The following is a 9,828-nucleotide window of genomic DNA, read 5'->3' as shown; positions in this document are numbered from 1 at the left end:
TTTTCCACTCAACTTGATGTTTTCAAAATGTATCCATGTTAATACATATAAGTTCTAGTCCTTTCATTTCAGGGGCTACCTCATATTCCTTCTATGAATGTGCCACAGTATTCAGGCTTTGTTGATGGGAAATTATAATAATAGTAATAGTAACAACGCTGAGTGCCTACTATCTGTCACATTGTTCTAAGTACTTGCCATTGTTTGACTAATGTGATCCTGTAGCAATCCTCATTCATCTATGAGAAAACTGAGGCACAGAGAAGTCATGTGCCTAAAATTTCACCAGCTAATAAGTGACTATCCAGAGTCCTCGCTCTTAACCACTGTGTAGTACTGCTTCTCCATCTATGTTGATTCCTTTGAACCATTACATGCTATGCTGCTGTGAGCTTCTTGGTACTCAAAGTGTGAGTGATTCTCTAGAATTATTGGGGTGTAGAGTAGGCGCATCTTCCGTTTGCCTAGCTATATTGCCAATGATCATGTTGTTATGTCTTCCTTTTTTCTTTTCTCCTACATTCTACCCTCTGTTGGTTGCAGTTTACCTTTTATATGGCTGATGTTGTTGGCGTTTATATTCTGTATAACATCTGTTAACTTTTCTCTGCTTTGTCAAAAGGTTGACTCTAAAAGTTAGACACCAGTGAAAAGTATTTACATGTTTATAACCATTTAAGTATTTCTCCATGCCTGGGCAAGCAGTGTGCTCGAACTGCAGTTCCTTCCCTGTCGGTCCTACTTGACCAAGGACCACATCACGTAGAATGTTCATAGCATTAAGGACTAATGGAGTCTCTTTTCCTACATTTAGCATTTGCTTTAAATCATGTCATGTTTAGTTGACTGAGGTTCTTGTATAGCTTCCTCTGGCCTTTGAGGTTTCTTACTATTTTTTTTTCTTTTCATATGGTTTTCCATGATCATATTCCAAAAATATCCCAAACTCTCTATCATAACATCTTTTCTACTGAGTGAGTTGGCTTTCCCCTCCTAAGTCCCTCCATTTTGAAGTCTTCTGTCCTCCTGTAACAATCTGGACTTGCCTGAGTCTGGGCCTGCTATACTGCTCTCATCCTGGAAACTCATGTCTGTCCCTGTTCTCCTGGGACAGAGTGGTTAATTTATGGATGGCATATTTTCTTCCTTCTTAGTTTACTTCCTTATTTTGCCAGAGTACATCCTTAAGTAACTTCCCACAGAAGAGGGCATGAAAGATAGACTTTCTAAGTCCTCACAGTTCTGAAATGTTTTTACCCTCACACTTAATAGCTGGGCTCAATATAAAATTCTGACCAACTGTTAAGCTGTGGGAATCCCCTCATGTCCAGCTGATATACATTATCTATATTGGAGGTCTTAGCTTTCCCACAGATTGCCAATTCAAAATTTTTGGAGCAGAACTGACAGACTTTCTGCCCTGGATGAGCCTCAGCTCCCTGTGCTTCATGCACTAAGGTGGGGGGAAGGGGGGAATACAGGGACGCATCAACAGGGCAGTTGTCTAGTTTCCCGCTCCTGGTCATGACCTTGACCCTTAGCCATACTTGCTGATGCTAAGCACAGAGCCTCTCAGTGATTTTGTCAGGTAGACTGGCCCCAGTCACCTTCGTAACCCTCCAGGGACATCTCAACTTTCTCCACCTGTGTCATTCAACAGTCTTCTCCCAACCACTTTCCATCTTGTGGAAATCTGTTGACTGTTTTCTATCACTGATGTGCTTCCTGTTTTTTTCCTTTTTTGGCTTTATACTTTTGTTGCCCCATTTATTAGCATGAGACTTGAGAAGTTATTTAAGCTTTCTGTATCTCAGTTTTCTCATACATAAAATGTGAAAAAGTGGAACCTATCTTACTAAGTTTGTTATGAGGATTAAAAGAGTTAATACATCTAAGGTACTAGAACAGCATTCAGTACATGCTTAGCTCTGTACTACAAGTCAATTATTATGATTATTACCATTATTATTATTATTTGGTGGGGTCTTGAGAGAGGTGGGAGATAGGATCCCAAGATTACTGTTGGCTGAAGTGTTTAGACAACTTACTAAGGACTCTCGTCTGAAATGGAGAAAACCCATGGAACGAGACCCCCTGAGGTTCATAGGTATGGCTTATTCATCTTTAGCTTGGGGTCCCCGGAGGAGTGCTTCTTAAATTTTAATGTGCATCATAATTACCTGGGAACCTTATTAAAATGCAGATTCTGATTTAGTAGGTCAAAAGTGAGCTCCATATCCTGCATTTCCAACAAGCTCCCAAGTGATGCTGAGACTTTGCAGTGTGTATGTGTTTATGTGTGCACTAGATATCAATATGAAATATATTTTTACTCTAGGTCACAGTAAAAATATTTGAAAAACATTGCCTAGAGAAATACCTTTCAGCCTCACTTTCAGCTGTCTCCACAAGATACTCTCCCCCCAGTGCCAATGTTGGTCGTCAGGGTTTGATTTTATTCAGGAAGCAGAAGGGCTCCATACTTCTCCTAATCACTCAGCAATAAGAGCTGGTCTCAGATCCAAAGTCCTGTTATTCGAGGTCCATTCCCCACAGTGCCTGAGATGTTACCTGGCATAATCTACATCTCCCTGCTGGTTTGCCCAGCACTTTTGGGCTTCTGGCTTGATGCCTCTTTCAGACCACCAAAGACCTGACATCCCCCAGTCCTTCCCTGGGATATCTGGTTTCATTCTTTAGCTACTGGTTTAGGGTTTCTCTTCCTTGGAAGACAGGGACAGCTGGGAATGTGGATCTCATCCTGTCTGGGTTTTCCCCTGACAAGTGGCGGTAGTGGCAGGATGTGAGGTGCTTGAAGACCACTCATGATGCTATTATTACAGAGAGCAGAGTCAGTAACGAAAAGAACAGGTGCAGTGGACTGGGTTTCACTTCTTGGGCAAGCGGGAACAGCCAGCAGGGCAAGCATGGGAATCAGGACTATCACAGATTTTTAAAAAATCAATTACAGGGAGGAATGAATAGGTGGAGTATATGGGATTTTCAAGAAAGTGAAACTATTCTGTATGATGTCCTAATGGTGGGTATATGTTATGATACATTTGTCAAAACCCACAGAATGTGCAACATAAGAGTGAACACTAATGTAAACTATGCATTTTAGTTAATAATAATGTATTAATATTGGCTCATCAATTGTAGCAAAAGTACCACACTAATGCAAGATGTTAGTAATAGGAGAAATTGGGGAGGGAGGTGAGGGTAGGTATATGGGAACTCCATGTACTTTCCACTCAATTTTTCTGTAAACCTAAAACTGCTGTAAAATATAAAGTCTATTAATTTTTTAAAAAGTAAGTAGAGACTAAAACTAAACTCGCTATTGTGATGATTAAAATGGAAAAAACATATGAAAGCACTGAAATATCCACAGTACCAAAATAACCAAAACAGTCAACAAGCCATGACATACATGAATACATTCTCCCCTCCCCCACTCCTCTCCCCAGTGGTGCCCACTGCCATTGCAGTGGTCTGTATCCTTGCAGACCTTTTCTTATGCATTTTTATATATAGGTAAGGGAGATAATACTTTTGAAATACCTCCTAATATTGTGCATTCTTTTCGGTAGGTTGCTTTCCCTTCCTGCACCCCATGTACTAATAAGGCCAAGCCATGTGGCTTATTGTCTCCCGGAATCAGGATGAGACACAGATCAGATCAGAAGAGGAAGTGGAACCTACTACGCCTTCTCACCTGGAAGTAAATGTAAAAGAAAAAAGAGGGTAAGAAATTCAGGCAGAAGGGTTCTTGTTTTCTCCCATCTCTGGGCTGTATGTTGGGATAGGTGAGGGTTTAAAGGCATTCAGATCTATATAAAGGAACCCCAGACCACTGGGGCAACAGTGCTCATCACGCCCTACAGGGACTGTATTTCCAGACTTTGGAATTTCACTGCGAGCCACTTATGTATCTACACGATGAGCATTTTCCTGGGATGGAAACCTAGATGTTGACTTACTGAAATGCATTGTATGGGCATGGTTCTTATTATAAAACATAATATGTGCACATGGAAATAATCATTTAAATGGAAAGGTATAAAATAAAAAGTAAAAATCTCATTCCAAGATCCCCACTTTTCACAGGTAACAGTTTTTCATCTGTTTATAGTTTTTTGTTTTCTGTAGTCATCCACATAACCGGAATAACATGTTTATGCTGTTTCCTGATTTATCAACTTCAAGAAGAATTTATTGAGTACCACTTTTAAAAATAAAAAATTTGGCTCAGTTATATTCAACCTGCTTCCAACTTTTAACTTATTTTTATTTTTACTCCTATTAGCTATTTTTTATAACTTTAAAAATACTGCTATTTTGATGCGAGGAAATACATGCTCTTTTCCCTTCTCTTTCTCCCTCTTTCCCCTAACTTCCTTCTGTACTATTATGTTCCAAGGTCAATAATGTTTGCATTCTCTTTTATAATCATAATCAAGTCTTACATGCTTTATCTATAGAATAATTCTTTTAAAAATCAAAAGAGCATTTATAATGATTGTGTAAATATCACTTATTCCTGATTGGGATAATATAGCCTAGCCAGAAAAATATATGTCATAGAGGTAAAGCATGTGGCTTAGAATAGCTCTGCCACGTAAGAGCTGTGTGACTTAGTATAGTTACTAAACTCCTCTGTGCCTCAATTATTCATCTGAAAAACTTGGAATAATAATACCTACCCCATAGGGTTTGAAAATTAAATGGAATTATCAAAAGCACTTAGCACAGTGCCTGTCACCTAGTAAGAATTTAAATAAAAATTAATTATTATTATTATTTTGGTAGTGTGAATGGACCCATTAGAAAGGTGTGTAGCTCTTATGTTATTAAACCTGTGTCATGCTAAGGAGACTATTCCTAATACCAAGGTTGAATGGATTCTCTCTCTCTTGATACTCCATCAGTTCAAAATCATGCCAGAGTTTAATTTGCTTCATTTTTAGACCATGACTTTCTTTTTAAATCTCCTGACATGTCTAAGTGCCTATTTTCTTGTTAAGGAAAGAAACTTATAATAGCCTATATCATACTGTGTGTTGAATGACCAGTTTTGAGAAGAGATTGTACAATTCCCTACAGATGCAGAGAGAGAGAGAGAGAGCGAGCCCCTGGTTTCTGGCTTTGCAGTTCTGGTCCCCATGTGACCTGGCTTTTTTCCATTCCTCAGATACCTAAAAGAGTCCCTGTCCTAGCCTAATAATAGACCCCCTACACACACACACACACACACACACAAACACACACACACACACACACACACACAAACACACACACACACATTCATTAAATAGTAGCACGTAATGGTTCCTTTCCTTGAAGCCCCTCCCACTGTGGAGGGAATTGCAATGAATATATCTAGGCGCTCTTCCAGCCCTGACTTTTTTTATATGGTTTTAAGCTCTTCTGGTAGTCTGCTTATCCAGGCTTTCCACTCAGGGTAAAGTTATCCTGTATTCTCTCTCTCTCTCTCCCCTCTGCACCCCTTTTCCCCCTTAATACATTTAAAGGGATACTATATAAAATGCAAATTTTAATACATCAGATCTACAATACAGGAAACAGGAAGGAGCATTTTTGTTTCTTAATAAGAAAAACTAACTGATTATTCTGAATATCTTAGCAAGTATAACATCAAAATTAGGAGGGTGGGGACTTCCCTGGTGGCTCAGTGGTCAAGAATCTGCCTGCCAATGCAGGGGACATGGGTTCAATCCCTGGTTCTGGAAGATTCCACGTGCCGTGGAGCAACTAAATCTGTGTGTCACAACGACTGAGCCTGTGCTCTAGAGCCCACGAGCCACAACTACTGAGCCCACGTGCCACAACTACTGAAGCCCGCGTGCCTAGAGCCCATGATCCACAAGAGAAGCCACCGCAGTGAGAAGCCCGCGCACCACAACGAAGAGTAGCCTCCATTCGCCACAACTAGAGAAGCCCACGCACAGCAACGAAGGCGCAACGCAGCCAAAAAAATTTTTTTAAATAAATAAATTTATTTTAAAAAATTAGGAGGGTGGGAGCCAATCCAAAAATCTTGAAATGTCCTAGGAATGAATATCCTTGGGGTGTAGCTTGAAATTTTGCTTAATGCCAGACTTCCCTGAAGACCAAAGAGGAGGGGTACATCATAACAGACCTAAGCTCTCTGTAGGGAACTAGCGCCTGATGTTTCACGACGTTTTCCAACAATGCAAACGGTGTCAGTTCCCCTACACTGACTGTGGTGTTTTAATAAATCAAATTATCAAAGCTTCATAGATGTTAAAAAAAATGAAATGAAAACAAGTGAAGCGAGCATAGTTTGCTACTCTAACATCAAAGAACACAAAACCATAAATCCATAACATTCACTTTCAAAAGCAGATGGTGAAAAATATGGAATGAGTTTCTTAGATTTAATTTTAAAACAGCAAAAGTATGTGAAAGCAGAAGAGAAATGCTGAAAAGCAGAAACCAGAGCAGAGGGCACTTCATTTTAGAATTTTTAGCTTCTCCAGGGAGCAAAAGAGCTTAGTTCCTTGACGGCTGGACAGCCACAGGCAAAGTTTGCAAGCTCTCTTTTTGTATTGAGTCCAATCATTAAGCTCAAGTTAGTAAATCAGATATCCAGGGGATACATAACACATTATGAAATGTATGCAAGAAGTCTGAGTTCATCAAGGAAAATAAAGAAAGGTGCTAAATGTCATGAGTGATTTTGCTGGTAAGCAAACCATCCAATATTAAATTGATTTTTAAATCACATAGTCTCCTTTTCCACAAAGTCTCATTATAGTAATAGACACTTGTCACTCTTTTTTTTTTTTTTTTTGGTTAGACATACTTCATTCCCCTTCTGATAACATCCCAGTTTCCTTTCAAAGTTGCTTTTCCCCAACATGTGTAATTTTGGTGGGAATAGTGCCTACCCAACCCCCAGCCTTGCAAGCTGACATCGATAGGTGACCACATCCCAGTCTGTCCACGGAGTGAGCAGACAAAGTGTGATGTGGCACATAGCCAATGGAATACTCTCCCCAGCCTGAGAATCCAATGGGAGGGATACAAGGATATTAGTGGCAATTAGAATTTATTTGTCCCTGCTGATCTGCCCTCTTGGGTTCCCCTTGTGTCCTGCCCATTTTCTAAACCCGGTGTTCCAGCCCTTCATTGATCTGTCCCCAGTAGCCATCCAAAAAATTCTTTATTTTTTTTCTTGAGATCATCAGAGGCTATTTCAGTTGCTTGTGACCAAGAAGTCTAATGTATTCATTCATTCAAAGACAAAATTTCTTGAACATCTGCTATGTTTGGCACTAGGAATACAGAGACGTGGTTCCTGCCCTCGGACTGATTGAGATTGTTGTGTAAATAGATAATTACAGTGCAATATAGGAAGTGCCATCATAGAGATAAACAAAGATCACAAAGGAAGACGCCAGTAATTCTGCTTAGGGAACACAGCGAATGCTCTACAGTGGAGGCAAAGCTTGAGTCTGGCTTTGAAGGGCAAGTAGGAGTTTACCTTCACAAAAAAGATAGGGCAAGCTTTCCAGCAGAGGGAATGGCACACACAAAGGCATAGAGGTATGGAGGAACAAGTCGTCTTTGAGATGATTCCAGAATTAGGCTGGGGCAGAAGTTACATGAGTGAATGAGTTTGGATGAGGTTGAGGCTACATTATGAAGGATCGTGTGCTCAGTGCAATAGGATTGTTGAATAAACAGCCAGTGGACTAGCTGATGCAAAGAAAATCGAAAGCACTGCCGTCAAATACACGAGATCTCAGAAACAGAAGCTGCACAAAAGTAAAACTTAAAATGGAAAAATAGATGTTTCAAATCAGTCATGAATAACTTTGTTTTTCAAGGATTGATTCAGGAAAAATAAAAATATCTGCAGACCATATTTTAAAAACAAAACAATCACTTTAAATTTCCGGGGATCCCAGTTTTGATGATGTACTTTATTGATCAGAAGAAGGTTAAGGAGATAACTGGCAACTCTTACTAGCTGCTAAAATGTCAATACTTGGGAATAGTTGAGAATGACCTATCACTGGGAGGCAGTTCTCCACTTGGTGCCTCACATTTCTGCAAACTCGCAAGCAGAGACAATGACTGTTCTTTGTTTCAGACTACCTTTCCAAGGATGTGTGTAGAGTGGACAGCCTCAGAAGATGGCAGTACTATCCCCTATGGAGCAAAGGCTTTATACTGAGCACCTGTTCAGAGCTCAGCACTGGGCTGGGCTCTATGAGAGATAAGAACAAAGAATAAAACATAATCCCGAGAGAGGTGACAAACATGTATGAAACAAGAGTGAATAACATGAAATAATATATAATCAAGTACTATGGACTCTAGCAACAGGTGTCGATTTATATTGTTTAGAAGCTTAGTAAGATGTTTTGAATACTGTCAAATTTCAGAGGAGGCAGTTATCAGTGAAGGCTCAATGATGCCAAGAAAGCTTCTTTGGAGGGAAACTTCAGCTGGGTTCTGAAGGACGGGATGATTTTTATGGGAGGAGACAGAGAAAAACATTTGTTATGAAAGTCAAGAGTGAGATGGTTTAAGGAGCAAGTTGGTGGATGCTGGGTACCTAGGCTGTCTCCTGTCTTTCTCCTCTAGGTGCCTCAATGTCCCCGTCTGTGAAATCTGGCTAATAATGTCCCTATTCACTGGGGAAGTCAGAGGGAAGCAATGAACCAGCAGGTGAGAAACCTCTTGAAGTGAAAGCACATAAAAGACAAGATAGGGCTTCCCTGGTGGCGCAGTGGTTGAGAGTCCGCCTGCCGATGCAGGGGACACGGGTTCGTGCCCCGGTCCGGGAGGATCCCACATGCCGCGGAGCGGCTAGGCCCGTGAGCCATGGCTGCTGAGCCTGTGCGTCCGGAGCCTGTGCTCCGCAATGGGAGAGGCCACAACAGTGAGAGGCCGGCGTACCGCAAAAAAAAAAAAAAAAAAAAAAGGACAAGATAAATAGACTGATTAAATCAACAATTACTTTACTACTGCTGAATCTTCTCTTCAGGCTAAGAGTCCCCTAGTAGCTGTACCCACGTGTCACGTGGCAAGGCATGAGTCCTGTCCGATGTTCTGGGCAACTACAGCGCAATTTATGTTCTTCTCACATGTGGTGCTCAAAATTCTCCAGAATAACCTGACAGGCACAGATTGGAGATAGACTTTCACCTTCTTTGGTGTAGATATTGTATTTGTACCAATGCAGCCAAAAATGCCACCAGCTCCATTAACTCTCATAGCCTCGTCACCTAACGTTCCCTTTTAGTTGACAGTGATCTGCTACTGTATTTTTCCATCCTGTACTTCTGGACTCAAAAGCAAGAATTTCAACTCAAGCTTCAATCTGCTGTCTCTAGATGACAGCTGATACAAAATGGCAGTAATAGTTGAGCAGATTAGCAACCTCAAGTGTGGGTCAGATGGTTACCTAAACTAGACATCATCACCCAACTGGGAAGACTCAGCCTTTATCAATCCATGGTCTCCAAGCACAGCTGGGCCTTCAGCAATCACCTTCCTTCTCCAGGCCCTTACTCCTGACTCTCCCGTGTTCTCGGATGACTCTGCCTCCTACATCAGGCTGGAATTTCCTCCCAGGACCCCTGCAGGTGTTCATCTCCACTGGCACCAACACTTTTCCCTTCCCTCTGTGATCCAAGGCTCTGCTTTGGCTTTTCATGGTCATCGTTCCAATAGCCCAGGTCCCCTCTTCTGTATCTTTAATAATGCTCTCCTGACTGGTTCTTCAACCCCAGCTCAAAAAAATATCCTTTCTATCTTTTTCGTAAAACC

This window comes from Delphinapterus leucas, chromosome 2 (assembly GCF_059928025.1).
Source record: "Delphinapterus leucas isolate spDelLeu-1000000601 "Yukka" chromosome 2, BTC_Dleu_Yukka2, whole genome shotgun sequence".
Taxonomy (NCBI): domain Eukaryota; kingdom Metazoa; phylum Chordata; class Mammalia; order Artiodactyla; family Monodontidae; genus Delphinapterus; species Delphinapterus leucas.
This window is presented reverse-complemented; position numbering follows the sequence as displayed.